Source organism: Plectropomus leopardus, chromosome 23 (genome assembly GCF_026936395.1).
Source record: "Plectropomus leopardus strain MGB_pleo_1.0 chromosome 23, ASM2693639v1, whole genome shotgun sequence".
Classification (NCBI taxonomy): domain Eukaryota; kingdom Metazoa; phylum Chordata; class Actinopteri; order Perciformes; family Serranidae; genus Plectropomus; species Plectropomus leopardus.
This window is the reverse complement of record NC_142198.1, coordinates 18,120-26,798: the sequence shown is the minus strand read 5'-3', so window position 1 is coordinate 26,798 and position 8,679 is coordinate 18,120. Positions and strand designations below refer to the sequence as shown.

Genomic DNA, 8,679 nt, shown 5'->3' with positions numbered 1-8,679 from the left:
ACATAACGATTAAGTCCTGCTTTCTGTAAAATTTCTTCCATTGCTGGGACCCCCAAGACTAGCTAAAAGTCTTTAATATCTCCCATTGCTGGCTGCGTCCCCACCAAGACCTCTTCCAGCTTTGAGATCCAAGGATATGCTCCATCTTGCAAAATAGGTAATTTTTCGAGTGTGTCTGACATATCTGTATTCTGCCAAGGTTTGTATTCTAGATTCTGTCCCCGAACAATCACCGGACACATCTTATCAGACTTCTTATCCTTCTTTGAACGTAAGCCATACTTGGAAGTGGACCCTTTAACGGTATCCTTCTTTCGCAACTCTGTCACTTGTATCCGCAACTCTTTCAATTCATCCTCCAATGCTTTTTGAATATCTGGATCAGTAGATTTATCTATGTCCGCCAGACATTGATCCATTCTTCTTGTGTAACAACTTTCAAAACCTCCTGTATCTCTTCATCTTCCTCGAACCAGATCCTGACTGAACAAGATACTTAGAAGGGTAAGAACGCTCATCCTCAGAATCACTGTCTCCATTCTCACTCTCAGTTGTGCTATCCTTCCCTGGATCCATTTTTCTCAATGTCTTGGTTCCTTTTTTTTCTGCTTTAGCCAGTATCCGTCTTACCGCTGAGTCATACCCACCAAAGACCTCATCCGAATCACTCTGACTATCATCCTTTACTGTCTTCTCTTTAGGCTTTTTCTTGTACTGGCCCTTTAAAAGTGCCTTCTTCTTTTTAGTTTTGGAGCTGGGATACATTTCTATAATTGTTCTAGCCTTTCCCGTCTCTATAATTCGCTCATTCTCATCCGTAATATGATAATTACCCTCCTGACTGATCACTGGCAGCTGAGGATAAACATCAGTATACTGTACCTCCTTCCCATAAGGTGGAGGGCTTTTTACCGAGACTGTATGTGAGAAGGGTGCGTTAATTTTTACCATTAAATCTTCTGTCCGTCTTACACTTTTCTCCATTTCTTCTGTACTCCTCTTCCTTTTTTCTTCTGCAGCTGCTAACAATTTCTGTCCCTCATTCTCAAACATCTGCAGAATACCAAACTCTCTTTCCTTTTTCTTTACGTTCTGTCCTTTCTTCCTTTCTTTTGGCCTGCATTATATGTGGCCACAAGCACTTGCATTGTTTTAATTACTTCTGGGTTGAAGGTCCTTCCACTGGCCAAGGCTGCTCAATGTCAGGCCATCGCTTACTCCATTTACCTGAAATTTCTGCTATACCTTTAACCAGAGGATTATTTTTCTGTACTACTTCAACAGGAGTAATTACTTTCTTAATTTTGGTATCCATTTTTGACATTCTAACAACTTCCCTCTGCTATTGTATTTCAGATCAAAACAAACTAATCAAAAATGCTTAAAGGCACCGTACTACCACAACAAATCAACAGCCAAATAAATTTGCCAACTCCAAAGGAAACCAGAAGCCTATAAACACAAAGGCAAAGACGCAGCACTAAGTCCTCATATAATATTCTTGTAACACACCTATCAAATTACAAAATCGCACTGGCCTTGGTCAAACTGGATGCCGAATCTAGGCGCTCTGTCACCAGCAGACCCCTGTATGTGGAAAGCAAGATCAGAGGTTTTCTGTCTGCTCTTTAGGGGATCCAATTTCAGATGTACTCCGTCTTCTCAGATCTTCCCCATTTCTCATACATCATGGTTAAAAGAGAGAGCAAAACAACAGTTCAATATCTTATATATGTTCCAAGTAATTCAATGTAGTTTACACACATTATTTACCAATGTAGAGTCAACTTACTCTGTCACAACATACTTTTTATTTATCTATTTATACTGTCCCAAAGATCTAACATGAATCTATTATAATCGATCAGATTACTCTCCCACTCTCTCCTAAATTTAAATTGTGATTATTGAGTTTAGTCAATAGCCAACTCAAATGTCTTTAGATATTATTGTTTAGCTATTTATTAAACTAAAATCCGATCATCCATTCTGTATTTCACATAACAAGAAGAGAGGAAAACACCTTCACCACTCCTCCTCTTATCTGAAAAAGCAATTTCTACGGGTGACTCCACCCCCCTTTCCACCTCTGGAACTAGCAAGAGCTTCCAGTATGCACTGACCATCAGAGAGTGAACTCCTGAACTCAACTATCATGCATAACTCATGACCTTCTTATATTCTTGGTTCGTGCTTGTATATACAAAAAGTCCTCGCTAAGTGGGGACACTTAGCCATGGCTCATATATTTTTATCAAATATGTAGAAAGTCCCTTTTCGAGGCTCATATATTTTATCAAATCTACAAATGTCCCCTAAAAAAAAGGGCTCATAGGTTTTATCCATTCATTTATAAAGTCCTCTTATCAAAACAAGGGCTCATGTAATTTTTAACACTGAAGGGACAAAAGTCCCTCCTTATAAGTTTCTAAATCTCCTCTATTCAATCACCATATATATTTAATATAAACCTCTACCTTATATATGTATCAATTATACCTGCTCACGGATATCCCACAACCTTCTGCGCACTAAACCTCATACACACACACCCCCAGATACAGATACAAGCACGGACCAGCCGCCTATCAAACAAAAACACAAAACCAACTAACGTTTCCAAAGACATGAACACTAATCCTAAACTTCTTTCTTTAAGTCGACTTATTCCTACCTGAGCTCTCTCACTCTTAATTGATCTTATTTTCCAAGAAAACTTCTCACTTAGAGCAAGCTTCTCAAAAAACAACTCTTCAACTAACAAATTTCCTCATAATGCATGCATGCTTTTTACTCTTAGGCTCATTCAGCCCCTTTTTCATCTTATTCTACTCAAACTTCAACTTCTATTTTCTCTTATTACTTCTATTTTCACTCATCGTCACTTTATTCCTTTATCTCTTTTCTTTTCTCTTTTCTCTTCTCTTTTTAACCCTTTAGGACTTAAACATCCTAATTGAGCCTTTAGGACTTTAACGTCCTAATCTCGCCTGGCGCCAGGCCTACTATTTTAACTCTTTATTCCAATTCGACTATTCCTCAAAGTCAACTATCACGCAGTCACTAATTTACACATGTCTTACCGTTAAGAGTCGTGGGCCCTGACTTCGTTAATCTTGCATGGTTATTTAGCACACAAACGTAATAGTTCCACTTATTCTACACTTTGACTTTAATTTTAACCTTTTTCTTCTTTTCTTCTTCTATTCTTCTTCTCTATTACATATTTCTATTTCTATTCTCTTTTCTCATTTCCTTATTTCTCTTTTCTCTTCAATATTCCTTTATATTTCCTTTATCTCTCATTTCTTATTTATTCTTCTTGTACCTATATCCCCCTTATTGCAACACTTCTGATGCAAAATTAAATTTAGACACGGAAGTCACTCCAACATCAACACATCATAGTACTCCAGCACAAAGAATCTTTACAGTGTGACCAGCAGCAAAATCCTCAGCTTCAACGAACAAACCAACATGCTAATTTGACGAGGAAATACTCACCTATTAGTGAAGCGTAACATGGGAGCGAGTGCGTTGAAGCTGTCGGCAGTGCTGCAGGACACAACAGATCCTGTTCGTGACGCCAAATCTGTCGTTGTTTCTTAAGTAGCAATGATGTGTAGTTGATGAAGGAACCGCCGCTGACACCGACTTGGTTGCATAAGAATTAATTTATTACAACAAAGTTCAGCATCCACCAGGCACCATGGTCTGCCTGGGAGAAGATTCCAGGACAATGTGAATCTCTCTCTTACAACTCATGCATATCTTCTTATATAGGTACAAGCATCTATACATTCATCAGTAAACATTCCTCACCTATTGTATTTTAATCACAAAAATAACCCCCAAGGGCCACAGTCCATGTCATGTAAGCCTAGTATCAATATTTTACTCATCTGACTCCGAGACGTAATCATTCCTAGACCTCTGACCTCAAGATAAGCAAACAGAGCATAATACACCTCAATGACCTTGTGGCGAATCGCCACCACCTCCTCAGTAACTCGGTGGACGATGCGGTGGACAGTGGAGCGAGGCATCCCAAACACTCTGGAGACCACCCTGTATGACGCCCCACTCGCCAGCCAGAAGAGGAACACCAAGGTCTCTATTGTGGCACCCCATCCGTGTCTCCGCTCCTGGTGGAGAAGGTCCAGCAGCACTGCCAGAGACTCTCTGCTCAGCCTGAAGTCCTGCCTGGTGTCACCCTGCCCAAAAAACCTGTCCAGCACAGGGACGGCCAGGTTTATCCTGCAGTACAGGGGTCTGGTCTGAATTGGGAAAGGAGGAGAACAGGGGATAAAAAATGATTATCTCAACAAAAGCTATTTAATTTGAGTTAACGAGATCTTTTAGTTAATTTCATAGCTTAGATAGATAATGCTTATTCTGTCTATCCACTTGAAAGATCTGTCTTGATCACTTGATCTTTCTTATGATCAACATCAGGTTATCAGTCACTTTATTAATTTGGAATATATTAATTATTAGAAATAAAATGAAACAAATACAGCACAATACATTGTAGAAAGTAATGTACTGCACATTAACTAAACAATATTGGACATCAATGTACATTTGAATATTGTAGCCTGACATCTCAGCTCTTTATTTAATGAACAAACAAATAAAAACCCTTATAAAAGACATCACAATAGTTTCTATAATTAGCGTTATTGTCACTTCTTGGTAATAAATGTATACAGGTATGCTAGTTACTGCTAACTAGCATAACTGTTATCTAGCTAATGATAACATTGCTTTGGGTTAAAATAACAGGTTTACCTCTCCATGGTCCGCTCTCAGCCGGAGATAAATCAGCCGCCGACGCTGGCGCTGACGGAGGTGCTTCTCCTCTTCCTCCAGCAAAATAAAAATTAAAAATAAAAAAAACGATTAGCTCAGGCTCCATAACTTCTTTTCGTTTTTGAGTTGTCCCTCTTCTCTCTCCCGCGAGCGCGAGCCTTGACAATAGAACTCCTTTGTGACGTAGGGTAAGGGCGGGAATATCTCGTGACGTAACCAGGAAATCCTCCGAAGGCTAGACCGTCCCAATTAACAACCGTTGATGCAGCCTCCTCCGGAGGCGCCTCCGAAGGCCGCGTAGGCTGCAGCCTCCGAAGGATGCAGACCCTGAATTGGGACACAGCTACTGTCTGCAGCTTTCCATGAAGAGTAGTAACCTATTCTGGTTTGCACTAAATGTTAAATCACATCAGCTACCTCTTGTTTGCATTAAGTCACTTATGTTTTACCTGTTTAAATTCACAACCATGTTTAATGTTGGTAACTGCAATTTACCTCTTCAAAATAAGTTCAATTAAGTAGTTAAAATTACCTTAAGTGTTTGACTCCCAGGTTGAAGTTCACGCAAAAAATATCTACACACCACCATGTTACGGTTGGGTTCAGTCCATAAAACATTTTAGGAGTTCTGGAGGTCTGATTTTTGTACACAATATTTGAAAAGGCTGTCCTCCATGTAAGTTTATAAAGGGAATAGTTAAAAACTGATTCAGATGGTACAGTCTGTACAGTATATCTGATTTTGAGCACAACTTGGTTACATGAACAAAAAAGAACTTTGAGAACTGTGAGATTGTAAGTGCCATTTGTTTATTTTAAAATTTGTAGTGCACTTTATGTACAGTTCAGTGTACTGTTTAACAGAGCTTTTACTGTGTGAAATAAATACTTTTCTAAAGAAAAAAATTCACAATGCATTTCACTGTAACAGGTCACACACATCTTCTGGTGATTGCAATAAGACACTTAACTGCATCTTTGAAAGGGCCATAGTTATTGTTAACCACATTTTGGTGTAGTGACAGCAAGTCAAAGTGGGAATTAAACTCAGTTTCAGCCATTTGTTGAGCTTCTTCAGAGGTGAAAGGGACACATCCAAAAATGGATTCTCTTTTCAAGGCGGATCCCAACTCCTGCTGATATAGATCAGCTGCAACACCACCAACAGGCAGGAGATCCTCGGGAAGTTTGGCAGGACACCCTTCTTTAGCCAGCTCATTTGGGATTCCCTTACCTGCAAGACAGGGCAATGAGTAGTGAGATTGAAGGAATTACAGTGATGGGTCAAAACTTGAATGGCAAAATTGTTTGAGCAATCATCAGCATTTTAGAGTTGTCAATACTGAATTTGAACGTAATTTTGTGTTATTTTATTCTTGTTCAGATGTTTCGAGGCCCATCTGTTTTTGAGAATACAGTTGAACTGCAAAACTATTCTATATTCAAGAAAAAAAAGCTCTTGTGTCAGTATTGGCAGAGATCCAAATTCTGGGATTGGATGGGAGCTGAAAACATAATTGGATCTCTAGCAGAATCATACCAGGGATGCTGTGTGCCATGCTTCTACGACATTTGTGAGGCCAATCCTAGCCATCTGGCAGGTGAGGTTTGATATGCAATACTTTGATAAGTTGTCCTCCATATCCAGTTCTTCCTGGTCCAACAGCTGTACCAAAGCCGTCTTCAATGGGTAGTTGACTCGCGCATTCACCTCAACCCACATTCTCTCTATCACATGGTTCTGTGTCGGTTTTAAGGACAGTGTCAGTCTGCATGCTCTCATTAGAAGTATGCATAAATCCAAGACACCAGGACAGCTTGACACACTTACCCTTGTAGAAGGTGTCTGAATGTAGGGCTGCCTTTGAAGATTGTGTCTGTGCTCTGCCAGCATTTCCTGGATGAATAACATCAGGTAAAACTCTCTCCCACAGTCAACTCTGACCTGGTCCCATAGTCCATAGGAAAGCACAGCAGGTCTGAGAATAAACAAACAAAAAATATGACCTTTTATATCAAATTAACTCTCCTGTTGTTAGGGGAAGAAGGAAAAAAGAGAGGAAGGGAGGAAAGGAAAGAAGGATGAAATAAAGAAGGAAAGGGATGAAGGAAAGAGGGAAGGAGGAGGGAATGAAAGAAGGATAAAAGAGGAAGGTGAGATGAAAGAAATGAAGCAAGGAAAGAAGGAAAAAAGAAAGGATAGAAAGAAGAAGGCGGGAGGGAAGGGAGAAGGAGGTATGAAAGGAGGAAAAAGGGATGCAGGGGAAGGCGGATGGAGGAAGGAAAGAACAGTCAAAATAGATTGGGTCAATTTGACCCAAGAGGACAACAGGAGAGTTAAACAGTATTAACCCATAGATCCCTAAAGTGACCATTTATAAAACAAAGGCACAAAAAAATATTTTTGTCAAAATTGAATGATAGCAATAGTTACACTATAGCAATAAAACACTAGTTACATTATTTTACCTGTACACTTCTTCATAAATGATGATGTTGTTCTTTACTGGCATGGTGGAGTGACTGACAACCTTCTTACTGAAACCATCGATAGCCATAACATGGGTCACCCCAAACATAACAAGCTTTTCATTTTGATCGACATGCAGCTTGTGGCCCATATATTCAGCATTGTTGGGTACAGGGTTCAGATTTTTGGCACCCTAAAATATAAAAAATAAATACATTTTAAAAATCCTGTAATGGTAGAGTCCATGTTTGATTAAAATGCAGAAAAAGACAATACTAATTGATCTTGCTCGCTGTCTTTCAGTGTGATAGGGTTGATGAACACTTCTCAAAATTTTGCCCACTCTGCCCTCTGAAGCTTTAACTCCTTTTGTGGAGAGATGTCCAGTCATCATTTTTCGGCCAAAAGATTTTCCAGTCTGTGGGGAGAGGAGAGAATATACTATATGTTCAATAAGTTGTGGTGCCCAACATGTGAACTCTATAGAATGCATAATACATAGAGTCACAAACTGCATGGAAAGATTGTGATGATTATGACAATTAAAACATTAGTGTCAGTCCTGTTGTGCTTTCCTTTGTAACGTTATGGACTATGGGAGCAGGTGAGAGTTGAGTGTTTAACAGAGTTTTATATTGCATTATTCATCCAAGAAAAGATGGCACAAAGTCAGTCTTCAAAAGCTAGCTTATTATCTACACCTACACCCTTGAGCACAACCATGTGATAGCCTACGTGTTTCTATGCTTACCCGTGATTAGGTTTTTATAGGGGTATCATTCATTTATACACTTTAAAAAAAACTGTGATCATGTACGGTGGATAATTTAAAAAAAACAGTCTTACCTCAGCAATACCTTGAGCGACTTCAACTGCAAGTTGGCTATCAGGACAAAAGTCCCTGACAAGCCCGTGCTCAGCGCACCACCTCCGCACATTCCTCTCTGAAAAACCGTTTTCCGTTTTTCATTTTGTATTATCACAGAAAAAAACGGGAAACGGTTTATTTTTCGTTTTTATTTTGAAATCTCAAAATAGGAAAACAAATGGCCGCGACGTACACGGACCCTATGATCTCCCGTTGCTATGACGACGGCAGCGCAGGCAGATGCAGCAGCCAGTAGCTCCTCAAATCCTTGCTATTTTTTTCCTGTATTCTTCCTTTTTTTTCGACACCATGACCCCTTCTGATGAAGCACAACTTTTCTGTGACAGAAAAGCACTTATCAACATCGGGAAAAGTCGTATGGGTTTTGGACTGAACTCAGCAGAGTGGGACAAGATCCCCACCGGTGGCTTGTGCCCAGTGGCAAGTCAGACCAGAGGGGAGGGACGAAACTGAAAGCTGAATGTAGCATCCTGCTACAAAGACAAAAGTAAGTTATTTTTTTAAATGT

General features: G+C 39.7%; 1 pseudogene; it reads right to left on the bottom strand.

The window, feature by feature from the left end:
* Positions 1-438: 438 nt before the first annotated feature.
* Positions 439-7,976, bottom strand: LOC148185570 (uncharacterized; annotated as a pseudogene).
* Positions 7,977-8,679: the final 703 nt, after the last annotated feature.